General features: G+C 41.7%; 1 protein-coding gene across 6 annotated transcripts in view; it reads left to right on the forward strand.

Annotated features, from left to right (window-relative positions):
* Positions 1–15,400, forward strand: part of Epn2 (epsin 2) — a 96,053-nt gene that overhangs the window by 51,876 nt on the left and 28,777 nt on the right. The gene's annotated exons all lie outside the window — the stretch shown is intronic.

Here is a 15,400-nt window from a genome sequence, read left to right on the forward strand (position 1 = left end):
CCTCCCCACCCCTAAGGCCTCAGCTTAACCAAATTAGCTATCCTCATATGGTCCTGGTACATGGTTGGCACTTGGGACTATATCATTGGCCAAAGCTGTGTTGCTTGTAGGAGGCCTCTCAGCTTAGAGGGTTGAGAGATTCACCCAAGATCACAGAAGTAGGAGCCACTTGGATTGGGAACCAGACAAGAGCACTCTACTTGTTCACACAGCCAGGGATTTTGTCTTCCTCTCAGCTTTTGTGGGACTGACCATAGCACTTCATAGGCTGTAAGAAATTACAAAAGCTCTTGGAAAATAGTGGGAACCTTGCTATGTCAAAGGTCTGTGAAGGGGTCTGTGAAGATCCTAGATACAAGGCTGAGGTTTGAGGGAAAAAAGAATTGCTACTGTCCTATGTGGGTGGAGTTGGGGCTACATCTCCTCCTCCTCCTGTCTCTCCTGCTCTGGCTTGGCCTCTATTGGAAGCCAGTGGGAGGCAGCAATGCCTGCCTACCTCCATAGTCTTTGCTTTTTTGCTGATCTTCCTCAACTTTTGGTGATGTACCCTCTGTCGTGATATACCATGAACTAAACTCTGTGTTTTTGGTGGGACTTTAACTGCTAGTATCCCTGTTCTTAAAAAAAAAAGAAAGAAAGAAAAAGGAAGGAAGGAAATCAGAGTATAAATTCTTGTTACCTACTAATTTGCTTTAATGAATCAGAACAATTTTAATTCTAGAACCAGGGTTTTGGTGTTGGGCTTTTCCTCAGGTGAATGCTACCATTCAATCCTCATCTTCACCAAACTGCCTGACAGCCATATCTGTTTGAGTAATGCCTTTGGCACTGTGTCTGGGCAGGGCAGCAAGCTTTCGTGTGGTTCCGGTCTTCTCACAGAGGATCGTTAGTGAGCCCTTCACCTCAAGGTCCTCATGCAGCGGCTGCTCACCTCATGTACTGCAAGCATTGGGTTACTAAGTGATTACTGGAGATTATGACTGTTTAATGTATTTGCCCTGCTTTACTCTAGAAAGGATTTGAGTTAGCTTGCAGAACACAGGATGCCAGAGGATTAACTAGAGACCAGAAGAAACTGGGCCAAAAGGGAAATAAGGGTGACAAAACCGGACCAGGGTCATACACAGTTGGTAGAGGTGGATCCAAATTTGGCTTTGACCTTCTTAGCCACCAACATCAAGAAGACAGTATCTCTTTGGATTCTGGACAGATATCCAGGGAGAAGATACAAGTACAGGGATTCAGGGATTCAGGTGCTTACTCTGGTGCAGGTGAAAGGGGCAGGCAGGGCCTGAAAGCAGCTGCCTAGAACAGCTGGCACAGTGGTAGGCACTCTTCTGCAGCTGTCCTCCCAGTGCTGAGCCTGGAGCCACCTGGCTTTGACCTCACACCCTAGTGTTCCAGCTCGGAGGAATCTGAAGGGAGTTCCAGGTCTCTTCGTAGCTATTGTATTTCCTCCACAGTAAGTAGCCATTCTAAACTGAGTGGGAGAATCTGAAGGCTTCTTGTCACCATGTCATAGGGTATGTGGGAAGTCCACAGGGGCAATGTGCTTTCTGACAAACTGATTCTCTTTGGCACAGGAGCCTTAGGAGTAAACCAGGGTGGCCATGGGCCCAACCCTGCTGGCCAGACTGTGGGAGAAGATCTGGAACTTGTTCACCCACAGAAGAAAACACTTAAAAAGTAGATGTCTGAGAAAGGAAGTCCAATCCAGGCTTGTTTTTGAAAACCTTAGGTGGTTGGGGAAATATATTAGTTTAAGGAAAAAAAGAAACCCAAACCAGTGGAGCCAGTCTGAGTTCCCCCAGAGGATGGTGGGGTGGGGGAGGATAGGCAGGGAACCTCCGAGGGGTAGGACATAGAGTGGAGGGTAAAATAGGACTTAGCCATTACTACTTCTAGTCAGGAAAGGCCAGGGACAGACAGCCAGCCACTAGAGAAGATGCTTGGCCTTTAGGGGCTTCTACCACCTTTGAGGTGGGGCAGGCATTTGGTGGGAGATGAAACTCATTTGCACAGTTTTACTGAAACAGGTGCTCTGCACATTCTGGGAACCTTGTGTCTTTGCAGCAGTAAAACCAGGGCAGGGACAGTTGAAAAACTTATTGTCTTTGAATGAAAAACAAAATTATGGAGAATGCTGATCTGTAGTATGTGAACATTGTTGAAGGTGGCAGTTTTATTGACACGTGTATCTTAAGTGTTAGATGTATAAGATACTCATTCTTGCCACAGGGGCTTAGTTCTTAAGGGGGATTTGAATTTGAATGTGAAAGGTTGGTTGGATGAGCTGTGGAAGCTGAGGTTTGCCAGAGAGCCAGAGGGCCCAAGGGTCACCTCTCCGAGCCTCTGCTTTCCCTTGTGAGAAGGCCATTTGTTTCCCACAGATGCTCCAGGAGTTAGGAAGGGTGGGTGTGGTTAAGTAGGAATTAGGAAATTGAGATGGACTCGCTTCACAAATCCACTTAGTTAGAAGGGAAGAAGCCAGAATTTGAATGGGGCTTTTGGGGAATACTGATTCTTTCTTCCTCTTTCTTTCCTTTTTAAAATATGTATGTATGTATGGATTGAGACTGGGTCTCACTATCTCATTATGCAGTTTAGACCACCTTGAACTCAATGGTGATCTTTCTGCCTCAGCCTCTGTTAGTGCTGGGATTATAGGTGTGTGCCACCATCCCTGACTGGTTCTCTTTTCTTTCCCTACAATTAAAAAGTAGTTTTCAACTTTGTTTATGAAATAGAGGTATAGTATATGCCTCTTGCAATTTCAGGATTGTATGGTTCAGCTTAAATAGTTCTTTCACTTTTTGTAGTTTTTATAAGCATAAAACTATTTAGTTGAGGGATGATAATACAAGCCTGTAATCTCAGGCGACTGAGGCAAGAACGTCACAAGTTAAAGTTGAGCCTGATAAAATTTTATCAAACCCTGTCTCAAAATAAAAAGGGGTGGGGCTATAGTTTAGGAGTGGAATGCTAGGCTAGGATGTGCAAGGCCTGTGATAAGTACTTGCCCCAGTACTGGAAAACAAAATTAAGAATGTCTGAGTAAACTAACTCTAACTTGAGATCCAGGTCTTACAGAGCTCTCTGATGGCAAAGAGGATGAAATTGGTCTGAGAATTCAAACACGGCTTCAAAATTATCGATTAGGGATTATTAATTACACAATTGACTTGTGCCACAGAAAGTTGAAATCAGCAGTATAATATCCATGTGCTTTAAAGCATCCTTAGTAGTACAAACAAAACACTATTGATAACACTATCAGTAAGTGTGTTGAGAAAAGGAAAGTGTTATCAGGTTAAACAACCTGGTCACAGTCAGTGACTGTCAGGGACGCTCAGGATAGTAGTCACTAGTAGTCAGCTTTAAGGTCTTGCTTAGAAGTTATGTGAGTAAGAGCCGGCAGTGGTGGTACATACCTGATTTCCCAGCACTTGGGAGGCTGAGGAGGCAGGATTATCACTGTGAGTTCAAGAAGGCCATCCTGGGCTACAAAGTGAGTTCAAGGTTAGCTTGAACCGTATGGCAAAACCCTGTCTTAACCAACCCCCAAATGTGAATAAAAATAGAAAGATTTAAATATATAGTGTATTTTTCTTTATGTGAGGAAATAGACATAGAAGCTCTCCATCCTGGGACAAATTAGAGGAGAAACAGTTGGTTTTTACTGATAGTTTTGGAGGTTTTAGTCATGTTGTACATTACTTTGCTGCTGAGGGAAGGCCAAACATAGTGTCAGAGCTGTGTGGTGAGGCAAAGTTGTTTATCTTTTGGCAGCTGGGAAGAAGAAAGAGGGCAAGAGGAGGAAGTGGGTGCAAAATATACCCTTCAAGGGCTGAATCCCAGTGATTTACTTCCTACAAATAGGATCCATCTCCAAGTCTCCACTACTTCCCAAAAGCTCATTAAGCTGTGAACCCATCTATGGATCAGTCCATTCATGAGGTCAGAGCCTTATAATCCAATCACTTCCCAGGAGCCCAGCCTCTGAATCCGTATTGTGTAGCAACTAACACTTTAACATGAGCTTCCTTCCAGTAGACATTTAAGATTCAAACTATGGCATAGGCCATATAAAATTTGAATATATAATCTCTCTCTACCATCCAGTTATCCAGTATGGTTTTAACCATCTGAGATTCTCCAATTTGTCTTCTCTCTCTTTTTATCTTTTTGAGACAGTGTCTCACTATGCAATTGGCATTACTTACTTTGTAACCCAGGCTGGTCTGGAACTTTTAATGATCCTCCTGCCTCAGGCTCCTGAGTGCTGGGATTATAGGTGTGTGTCACCACACCTGGCTCCTACTGTAGTATTTTTATATGACATGGTTATCTCTTGATATCAGTCCTGTGTATGTTAATAATTTGAAAATAAGTTTTCCAGGCATGCAGAAATATTTTATATACACTTGTGTGACATTTCCGTCAGTGATAGGCCATATACTTGACGGTGGTTCAGTAAGATTATAATGGAGCTGAAAAATTCCTGTCACCTAGGATTTTTTGTATTTTGTCCATATGGAGTGTTTAGTGCTTATCATAATGATTTGCCACTGAGCTACACCATCAACCCTCATCTAGATTGTTTTTGTGTGACTCAAGAGATTGAACCTGTGGTCTTCATACCAAGACTGGGTTTGAGTCTGCCTTTCTTACAAATGATATCACCATACTCAGCTCAGCTAAAGGATTCTTTATTCATTTCCCTTCACCTCCTGACTAGGTAGCAGTGCCCTTTTACAGAGTTACAGGCCACTGGTGATAGTCAGTTCTCAGCAGCTTCGAGATTGGTGTTGCAAACTGGCTTAGTCCCTTCCTGCTGACTGTTAAAGGAGAGCTCAGTTCTGATGGGCGCCCTCTCTTTTTAGCCCCCAGAGACTAATTTTGTCAACACAAGGCAGAAACATGGGTCTGTCAAACCCATGCCTATTCTTTAGAATATTTCTACTGATGAATTATTTTAGTTTTATGAGTTTTATTATATTAAACAATGAATAGTTAACAGGAAAAAATCACAAAGAGAGCACTTAACAGGAAAAATCCCCACAAAAGTACTGTTTTTAACATTTATTGAATGTTTATAAAAAATCAAAATTTTCAACATTGGTTTTTGGTGTACAGAGTCTAAAAAACATCAGAAATAAGGGAAACTACTCATAACAGTCTATAAAATAGTAATCTTTATCCCATTTATCACACTTAAGGCAGCCTGCACATATAGCAGCATGTTCCATACCCAAACATACACTGACAACACATATCTTGTGCATTCCTGGCCTTGTAGGACATACTTGACATTTCAGTGGTCTTGCTATCTTGTCAGGAGGTTCTTACTATATTATGTAGTGTGTAGTTGGTAGGAACATAAAACATCATTAAATTCCTTTTCCCCCCCAAATCCATTTTATTTCGAGGATAAAAAAAGAAACTAGCAAAATTTCAAAACGTATCAATCAGTGGGCAGTAGTGGTACATACACTGCTCATTGTCATCATCTGTTGTTCTTAATATGTATTGTGCATTTAGAGTAGACATCAGCATTTTCACATCAGCTGTGTACTTGCTTAGAAAACCTAAAAGGTTTTCTTTTTTTTTTTTTTTTTTGTCTTTTTCCTTTTTTATCGGTACCGGGGATCGAACTCACGACTGCCTGCTTGCAAGGCAGGCGCTTATGCCGCTGAGCTAAATCCCCAGCCTCAAAAGGTTTTCTAAGAAATAAATTCCTACATGAACTACAGTGGAAACACCAATAGAACTCTACCACAAAAATAAACTTTGCTTCAACTCTTACAACCAAAGCAGTTTTCACACATGGCAACTGCATGTTCATGCATGTATCTCGCTTACACTGACATGCATGTGTGCTTAGCTTTCCTTTCCTGTGTGGCAGTCTTGTCCCTTCTCTTCTCTTGCTGTGTTAGGAGCTTTGTACTATATCGCACAACATACACTTAGGGAATAAGATGTCAATAAAATAAAATAAAATATCAAATATGTAATGAATGCTTGGAACTACATGAATACTATATAACTACAATATAAACACAAGCAAAGGCCTACTACAGAAATAAGCTTTGTTTCAATTATCTCACCCAAGGCAGGCTTCATACATGACAGCTGCATGTTCCATACACAAGTATCACTTACACTATGATAGTGTGTGTTTTATTTTCCTTTACATTATTGTAGGGCACAGTTGGCATCTTGTTTTCCTGTTGTCATAGTAGGTCTGTGTCATGCCGTGCCTTCCTGTTCTCCTGTCAGCTCACCAGTGTGCTCCACAGTCTTTTTTTTTTTTACATAGTTCCCTGGGCAGAAACATTTTGCTTTTTCTGTGTCATAAATGATCTCTTGTGAGTTCCAGTTCCCATTTTCTAAGAAACTTTCTCCATATTTTACACTTGATTGTTTCTATGCAAACTGTCAAATTATTGGTGCCGCACATGTTGAGGATCAAGTAAAACACAAACATTGGCCAGTGCTTTATGTTTCAAGCGACATCATAGTTGCTGCATAACTCATCAACAAATTGTACTCAGCCTTGGTTTTTTCCTGTAAAGTTTCCATCTCAGGCTTCCCTATCTATCATGGTGAAATATTGTCAACAGTACTAGTTTTTTTTTTTTTTTTGCTATATATAATGTTACAATGTTACATCTTTCTGCATGTAAAGGTTGTACTATATAGTTCTCTGATTTGAAATTGCAACATTTCATTTGGAATTTTTGCTTTGTTCCTGTGTACAGTTCCTGCACTGATCAACTTGTGCTCTGTTAGCAAATGGAACATCAACTGGAAACTGGTAAACCAATTGTCAAATGTCATATTCTGATTACTTTGTGGGATGGGGGCAACAAGTCTGTTTACAGCATCATTTGGTTTATTGCTATATAAATAAGGACCAGATAGCTGAGTTCCAGGATAAATGTCTAAATTGAAAACATAGTATGTCTTCTTATCTACAAAGGCATATACTTCTATGCTATATTTTGACACATCACTTTCCCATAAACCTTTTGCATTTCTGCAATCATCATAAGAAATCTGTGTTGTCTGGGTGTGGTGGTGCATGTCAGTAATCGCAGCATTGGGGAGGCTGAGGCAGGAGGATCACCCCAAGTTTGAGGCTAGCCTAGACTACTTAGACCTTGTCTCAAAAAAAAAAAAAAAAAAAAAAAAAAAAAAGAAAGAAATCCTTGCTAGGTACAAGGCTTATGAATGCTTTCATCTAGTGAGGTATCATAAGAAATTTTTAAAATATGGCTGTTGGTGCATACAGAATTTTTTACTTGTGTATTTCACAACATCTTGTAGCATTTCATCTGTTATAATTTCCAGCACTAAATGACAGAGCTGGCATTCTGTCCAATATGTGTCTCCCCTGGAAGATCTTTACTATATTTTGGACCTAGTTTTGACATTGGATTGTTCTGTTTGATGGCATGGCCATTTCACAGCATTCCGACTAGTCACGTATGTACTTACATTGCTGTTTTCTTGGTTCTCTGAATCAAGGAGGGCTGCGTACCTTGTGTCTGTCAGTCTATTCTCACTCCATTTCACTGGCTCACATGACCAATATCAAAGTCATCATTACCATACACTGTACCATTCTTCTATTATGAAAGCATGCATTTTACGGGTAATAGATCATCTTCATTATCCATGCATGAGTAACATCTATCTGTCTTGTCTGTTTCTTTCTTTTTTTTTGATACTAGAGATTAAACTCACCACTTTGTGCTTACCAGGCAAACACTTGAGCCGCTGATCTAAATCCCCAGCCCAATGCATGGGTAATCTGATGGTTTCATTTGACCATTTCCAAAATTTACAAATCAGGTTTTTCATGTGCCATTGTATTGAACTGGGCTATTTCTACCAGAAAAATCAAAGCTGTTTTCTTTAAACAAATGCTAGAGTTTTGTGTATCTGTTGGACCTTCTGTGTTGCTTGGAGAAACATGCACAAAACCAATGGGCAGGGGCTGGGGTTTAGCTCAGCAGCACAAGTGCCTGCTTGGCAAGCGTGAAGTTGTAAGTTCCATACCTGGTACTGAGGAGGGGGAAGAAAAAACAGTTGGACAAAGCATAAAGGTGGGTCCAAATCCTGTTGTGATACTTTTGCACACTTGCATAGTCCTCGCTGTTCATCATACCAAGTAAGTAAACACACAAGTGGCTTCTTATATCCCTCAGGGAAAGGTACCGAAATGTATAGCTAGCTACTGTTATACTGATGCACAAATTTACAGTGGAAAGTAAGGGATAGGCCTGCTGAACCCACTCTTACGTTTATAAGCAGCAAGTGGCCGTGAAATAAGTGATTGTGCTTGATTTTTATTATGTAAGTAATGCATGTCCATTAAGTGACAGTGTATAGAAGGTAGGGAAAAAGGATAACAGAAACCTGTCCTCTTACACAAACCACTGTTCATTTATCTGTTAGTGTATTTCCTCTTCAGGACTCTTTGCCTAAGCATTTTCTTTTCTACATGCGGTTACTGCTGTAATGCATCTTTGGCAGTCTTACTTTCTGTCCCATAATACTATAACAGAACATTTTTCTTGTTCAACCCTGTAAACATTTTAACAGCTGCACACAATGTAATCAGCTCTGAGTATCTTCAGGGGATTGGTTCCAGGACCACTAGATTGGGGCCACTCACTTTATGGCCCCCTTCTGTCGTTCTTAGATAGAAGCTTGTTTTCTCCCAATAAAGTCTTCCTACTCTTAACCAGGACCCCCAGAGTATACTAGAATCCAAGCATGCTCAACACTCTTACCTAAATGGTGCAGTATTTACTTACAGCCCATGCCCATTGTCCCATATAGTTTAAATCATCTCTATATCTTGGATGAGTGTGCTAATGCCATGCCAGCCCGTGAACACTGGATTACTGTATTCCACTGGGTGAAGAGTCCTTGCTTTGATGTGTAAATGTCAGACATTCCCCGTGTTCACACCACATACCTCAGCAGTTTGTTAACGACATGGTCTGAGCTGCTCAGACTATCACTGAGGGCATTTGTGACCCTCTAGATTATGCATTATTCCCATGGTCATCAACAAACAGATCAGCATAGACTTGCTACAATGACTCATGTGAACTTCAGTTGTGAACAGTGTCCAATGAGAAGAATTTTTTTTTTTTGTCTTTTTCATTTTTATCGGTACCAGGGATCGAACTCACGACTGCCTGCTTGCAAGGCAGGCGCTTATGCTGCTGAGCTAAATCCCCAACCCCCCAGAAGAAATTTTACATAATATATTATTCAGATAATACAACAGTATCATGGACATTCTTTTCATAACCATGTACCATATTCAAAGCACTTTTTTTTTTTTTTTTTTTCCCTTTTTGAGACAGGGTCTTACTGTGTAGTTCAGGCTGGCCTTGGATTCACTTTGTAGCCCAGGCTGGCCTTGAACTGTTGGTGGTTCTCCTGTCTCATTCTCCTGAGTGCTGGGATTACAGCTGTGTGCCACCACACTTGGCCTCAGAGCACCTTCTCACAAGTGGTAGTTTGTTCTGTTTGCTCAATTTTTACATCTGTGCATGTCAGGCCCAGCCAGTAGCTAGTGACTGAGACCTTGTCCTTCATGAGCCTAATTCAGGAGAGGTAGGTGCATCAGTAGTGTGCTGAGTGGTGCCTGGGGCTGGGTGTAGAAACTAGGGCAGGTGTTGCAGTGTCTTTAACCACTGGCTGTTGAACCCTTGGCTCTACCATATCCCTGGCATTGGGCAAGTGAGTAGCAGAATGGGATATGAGTGCAAAAGCAATTCCTTCTCCTCTTCTCCCCTGCCCACGAATCTGCAGAGGATGCCCCTCAGCTGATTTTGAAATAAGACAAATGTACGCTATTCTTTTTCACCCAACTCTATATACGTTTCTTTCTTTTCTCACTGTCTCTCTTTCTTTCTCTCTCTCCCCTTTCCTCTTTTTTCCTCTCTGTCCCTTTCCCTGATTTTTGAGACAAGGTCTAACTTTGTAGTTCAGCCTGGCCTTGAACTCACTATGCAGCCCAGTCTGGGTTTGAAGTCATGGTGAATCCTTCTGCCTTAGTCTCTTGAGTGCTAGGATTACAGGCATATAGATGGCATGCCAAGCTCAAGTTATACTTTAAAGATTACACTTTGTCAATACATGGGGAAAATGCCAAGCCTGCGGGTATGTGCCTGTAATCCCAGCATTTGGAGGCTGAGGCATGAGGATTGCTGCGAGTTAGAGGCCAGCCTGAACTGCATAGTAAAACCCTGTCTTAAAAATAACAAAAAGCAAATAAATAAACAGACCTTGGACAAGTTCTTAACTTCTCTGAGTTTAAATTATTTAATCTGTAAAGTGAGCATATCCCATTTCCTGGGTTATTTTGTAATTTGCAGATCCTGATACACTCTCATACACATACAAAATGCTCCAGAAGTGGATTATTCATTGTTAACCTTATGGACAGAATTATTTTTAGGTTCTCATTGTTATAAATAAAACTGTGATAAATTCCTTGTGTAGGCAGTTCTTTTTTTTTTTTTTTTAAGGATTTTTAGATTATTTCTATATAGAATTCCCAGATATAAGATGAAAAAAGTGTGAATACTGTTCTTTCTTTTTTTTTAAATTTTATTTAAGGAGAAAAAAAAACAGAAAAAGGGTACAAGTTATGCAGAATTTCAGAAAAAATAAACAGTAGGAAATCACTAGTTAATAGATTACATAGTGTCATCTTAGAAATAGTTGTTCAGGTTACAAAATTAAAGCATATAAAGTGGACTTTCAAACAGTAAGACTGCAAACAGTTCTGTTCAATGATCCAACAAAACTCAGTATCTATCTTATACACTTAAATGTACATGCAGTTATATCCTTTAGAGCACTTTCTTTTCCTCTCTTTTGTACAGTGACAATTACACATTTTGGGTTTTATTACTCCCACAATTGTTATTACTTATTTTTGAAGAGAGTAGAACCAAATGTGACATAACAGAACAGAGTCAGTATACTGTTCTTTCTGGAAGCATTGCAGATACTTTTCAAATTTTGCCCCCAGCAGCAGATGTGAGTGCTCAATTGACAGCCTCTGAGCCTGCAGTGGGTACTATAATTTTAAAAGTTATCAATTTAGTAAATGAAAATCACTATCATAATAGAAAGTAAAACTCATTTTAAAAAGGGTTGAAGGAAGGGGAAAGGTAGAAGAAAAAGAATAACATATGTATAGGAACAAATTCCCTATGATGAATGTGACTAATACATGCTTCTAAAATGTACCAATAAAATTAATGTTAAAAAAATAGGTTGCTCCCTGGGTGTGGTGGTGTCTGTAACCTCAGCACTTGGGAGGCTGAGGCAGGAGGATTGCCATGAATTTGGGGCCAGTCTGGGCTACAGAGTGAGTTCAGGACCAGCCTAAAGTGCACACCAAGAGCCAGTTTCCAGTGTCTCCCTGCCAAGGATTTTACCACTGAAAGTGGTACATGCCTGTAATCCCAACTACTTCAGAGACTGAGAGGAGCATCACAATACTGAGATCAGTCTCAGTAACTGAGATCCTGTCTCAAAAAGGTGAAGTTGTAGCTCAGAAGTAGAATGCTTACCTAGCTTTCTTTTAGGTTCTGGGTTCAACACCTTTAACTGGAAAAAAAAATTAAGTTAAAAAAAAAAAGATGGGGGAGGTCCCCCATTTTATTTTTGCTTTTTTTAAAAACTTTTTATCGGTACCAGGGATCGAACTCACGACCGCCTGCTTGCAAGGCAGGTGCTTATGCCGCTGAGCTAAATCCCCAGCCCCTCCATTTTATTTTTTTGGTACTGAAAATTGAACTCGCAACTGTGGGCTTGCCAGGCAGGCACCGTGCTGCTGAGCTGTATCATTGGCCCTCCCCCCCCCCCCTTTTTTTTACGTCTTTTTCTTTTTTTTTTTTATCGGTACCAGGGATCGAACTCACGACTGCCTGCTTGCAAGGCAGGCGTTATGCCGCTGAGCTAAATCCCCAGCCCCGGCCCTCCCTTTTAAAATACAGTTGACTGTACTTTATTCAAAATGCTTGGAACCACATGAGGCTCTGGGTTCATCTCCATCACTACCAAAAAACAAACCCAAAATACTTCGGACCAGAGCTGTATCAAACTTAAAGTTGATTCACATTTTGGAATATCTGTGTGTAATCAGATGTCTCGGGGATAGGACCCAAATCCAAAACTCACTTGTGCTTCATACATACCGTATACACATAGTCTCAAGGTAACTTTATGTTATTTTTTAGTGTGCCTGTGTTTTGATGGTGACTTGTTACATGAAGTTAGGGGTGACATCATTCATGTACACACTCAAAAAGGTTTTGAACAGTGCAGTGTTTTGTTTTGGATATTTTGGATATTTTCTTACGAAAATTCTCTAGGCATTGAACTTCTTTAGGGTTGTGATTGACTTAAGAGGAAAAGTGTGTATCTGTCTTGAAGTCCTCAGCTCACTTGGTGCTGACTCACAAGCTTGGGTATCTGCTGGGTATCCCTTTCCGCTCCCTGGCTCCAGCCTGAGAGCTGAGTCGCCCCAGGCAAGGCATGCAGGCTTCCTTTCCCTACCCCTGGATCCCGGCTACCTAGAGGTCCACACTCTACCTATGGAGAGGCAGACTCTGCCTTTGTTATTTTTTCTATGGACAGAAGCAGTAGCAGTGGAATCCCTGGGGAAAAAGCACTTGATGTTTTGGATAAGCCCTCCTTTTCCTTTGTAAGGGAGAGGGTTTAGTCTGTACCCCCCAAGAGAACAGCACAAACCTGCTTATTATTCAGATCAAGAATGGGGTTTGTACCATGTTGAAAAGTACTGTAGGACTGCCTTTTGCCTCTGCTCCACTCTCCTCTGTCTCCCTCCCCAGCCCTGTGCTAGGTCCTAAACATGACTATTGTTCAGCCTCTGCTTTTTCTCCCTGGGCTCCAGCTTCCTTGCCTAGCATAGCAGTGAGGAAGTTACAGGCATTACTAGTTTTCACCAGAAGCTAAGCTTGAAGCTAACCTGATAGATATTTCAGGGCCTGCCCTGTACAGAAACAAACGATTTGTGGCTCTGGTTTCCTTAGTTGACATCCAGGGAAGAGGGAGCTGGCTATGAGCAAGTTAGTAAAGTAGAATACACAGTTGGAGATGATACAGACTACAAAGTGGGCGCTTTGTGGGTAATGTAGTTGCACTAAGTCTGCTGTGCCCAAGGCCTGCTTCAGGTGCCTGGAATCCTGATGACTAAACCTGTGAACCCCCCTCCTTGACCTCTTGTGGCTGCCCTGGTCTAGTGAAAGACTGTCCTAGTGGCATACTTAGGAAGATGTGTTTGAGAAGGTGTTGTTGGAGCTGCCGTTTAGAGATAAGCACTTCTCTTTCCCATCCGAGGACCACCGGGAGAGTGCGCAATAAAGGGAGTGACCTGGGTGGGCACAGGGCTCAAGGAAGGAGAGAGTCTGGTGTGGGAGAGGGAGTGTGGCTCAAGAGCTATTCCAGCCAGGGGACAAGGCAGTCTGTTCCCAGCATGGGAGGCAGTGGGGGTAGTTGGAGAGGCGTAGAGGAAGAGGCTTTGGTGCTAGGGCTGCTGCTACATAGCTCCATCTCCATGCAGTGGAAGATGTCAGAAGTGGATCATTTCACTGCTCTGGAGACCAGAAGTCCAAGAATATGACAGAGTCATGTGTCCTCTGAAACCTACAGGGAACTTCCTTCCTTGCCTGCTTCTTGTGGTAGCTGGCAGCTGTGTTCCTCTAGTTTCTGCCTCTGTTATTCCCTGGCCTCCTCCTCATTTGTCTGTACCTTTATCTCTTCATCTTTTTATAAGAATACTAGTCATACAGAGTGTAGGATCTGCTCCATTTTAATTCCATTTTCTTATACATTATCAGGCCTCTCGTTTTAATTTTGGTGATAGGGACTGGGGATTTAGCTCAGCAGCATAAGCACCTGCCTTGCAAGTGTGTGGTCATGAGTTCGATCCCTGGTAACAATAAAAAAGAAAAAGAAAAAAAAAAAAAAAAGACCAGTCTGAACTACAAAGCAAAACACTGTCTTAAAAAGTTAATTAATTTTGGTGATGGTGACCTTTTTACAAGTAGTCACATTCTCAAGTACTGGGACTTAAAACATATTTTTTGGAGGACCCAGTCCTACTTACAGCCTGGGATCAGAAGAAAATGCCAAGACTGTACCCATGCAGCAGTACCCCTGGAAGTGTCCTGCATACACACTATAAGACTTGAGGCAGGCCATGCTGGATGTCCTCATGTGACCTTTAGTGATTCAGAAACATTCTATATACCATAAAATCTCAGTTAAATGGATCATCTTGCATTCATTATCTTGTATTTCCTTGAAAGCCATCATTCTGGTCCCAGCTAATATTACTGCTCCCCAGACCTATCAGATGGCATTGTTGTTCTACTTAGACTTTCACAAAGCCTTTTGTAAGGCCTGAGCTCCATATCTTCCCATGTACCCTGTGTACCCTCTGTTTATACCTGAACTAGAGCAGAAGCTCCTACTCCTTGCTGGCTCCCAGGCCTCTGCCTGAGTCTCCTGTCAAAGAGATTCTGTGTCATGTTGTTTCACATCTGTCTTTGTTTTTGTTTTTTGGAAGGCCCTCTCTGGTATACTCAAGTATCACCAACTGAGAGTCTTAAACCTTCTTCAGGGTGCTAGGTGCAGGTGTAGAGTTTAGGCTTTGAGTTCTGATCCTGCCACTGCCCATTTAACCTCTCTGAGGCATAGTTGCCTTAATTATGAAAAAAGTTTTTAAGACCTGGAGGTGTAGCTCAAGGTTATGGCTCACTTTACACGCAGAAATCCCTGGGTTCTATCCCTAGACACTCACACATACAGGGTTGATACAGAAGAGCAGGCCCTTTAGTAATAGACCTGTCATCCCTAGCTGGTGGCCTTGGGCAGGTCAGTGCCCTCTGAGCCTCAACCCTGGTGTGTATAGACTCAGGTCAATGAGAAATCCATGAAAGCTGTGTAGTTATAATGTATTTTTCACAAAGTAACTATTTTTATTCTCACAACAACCCTGAGAGACAAATACTTTTGTCTCCATTTTGTAGGGAAAACTGAGGCACAGGAAGATAAATATCCTAGGCCAACTTCACACATTAAGAAGCAACAGAAGCTGGATATGGTCCCTGGCACGTGCCTATAATCCCAGCACTCAGGAGGTTGAGGTAGGAAGATCACAGTGAGTTGGAGGCCAGCCTGGGCTACATTGAGTTCAAAGCCAACCCAAACTACATATCAAGACCCTGTCTGAAAGGAAAAACAAAACCAAATAAAACAGAATGGCAGCAGAGCCCAGATCTCAGTCTAGTTATTTAGACCTCAGAGCCAGCAATCACCCCTGCTAGGTATT

This window comes from Cavia porcellus, unplaced genomic scaffold, assembly GCF_034190915.1.
Source record: "Cavia porcellus strain 051 isolate PalLab524CR breed Dunkin Hartley unplaced genomic scaffold, mCavPor4.1 scaffold_32, whole genome shotgun sequence".
In the NCBI taxonomy this organism is placed as follows: Eukaryota; Metazoa; Chordata; class Mammalia; order Rodentia; family Caviidae; genus Cavia; species Cavia porcellus.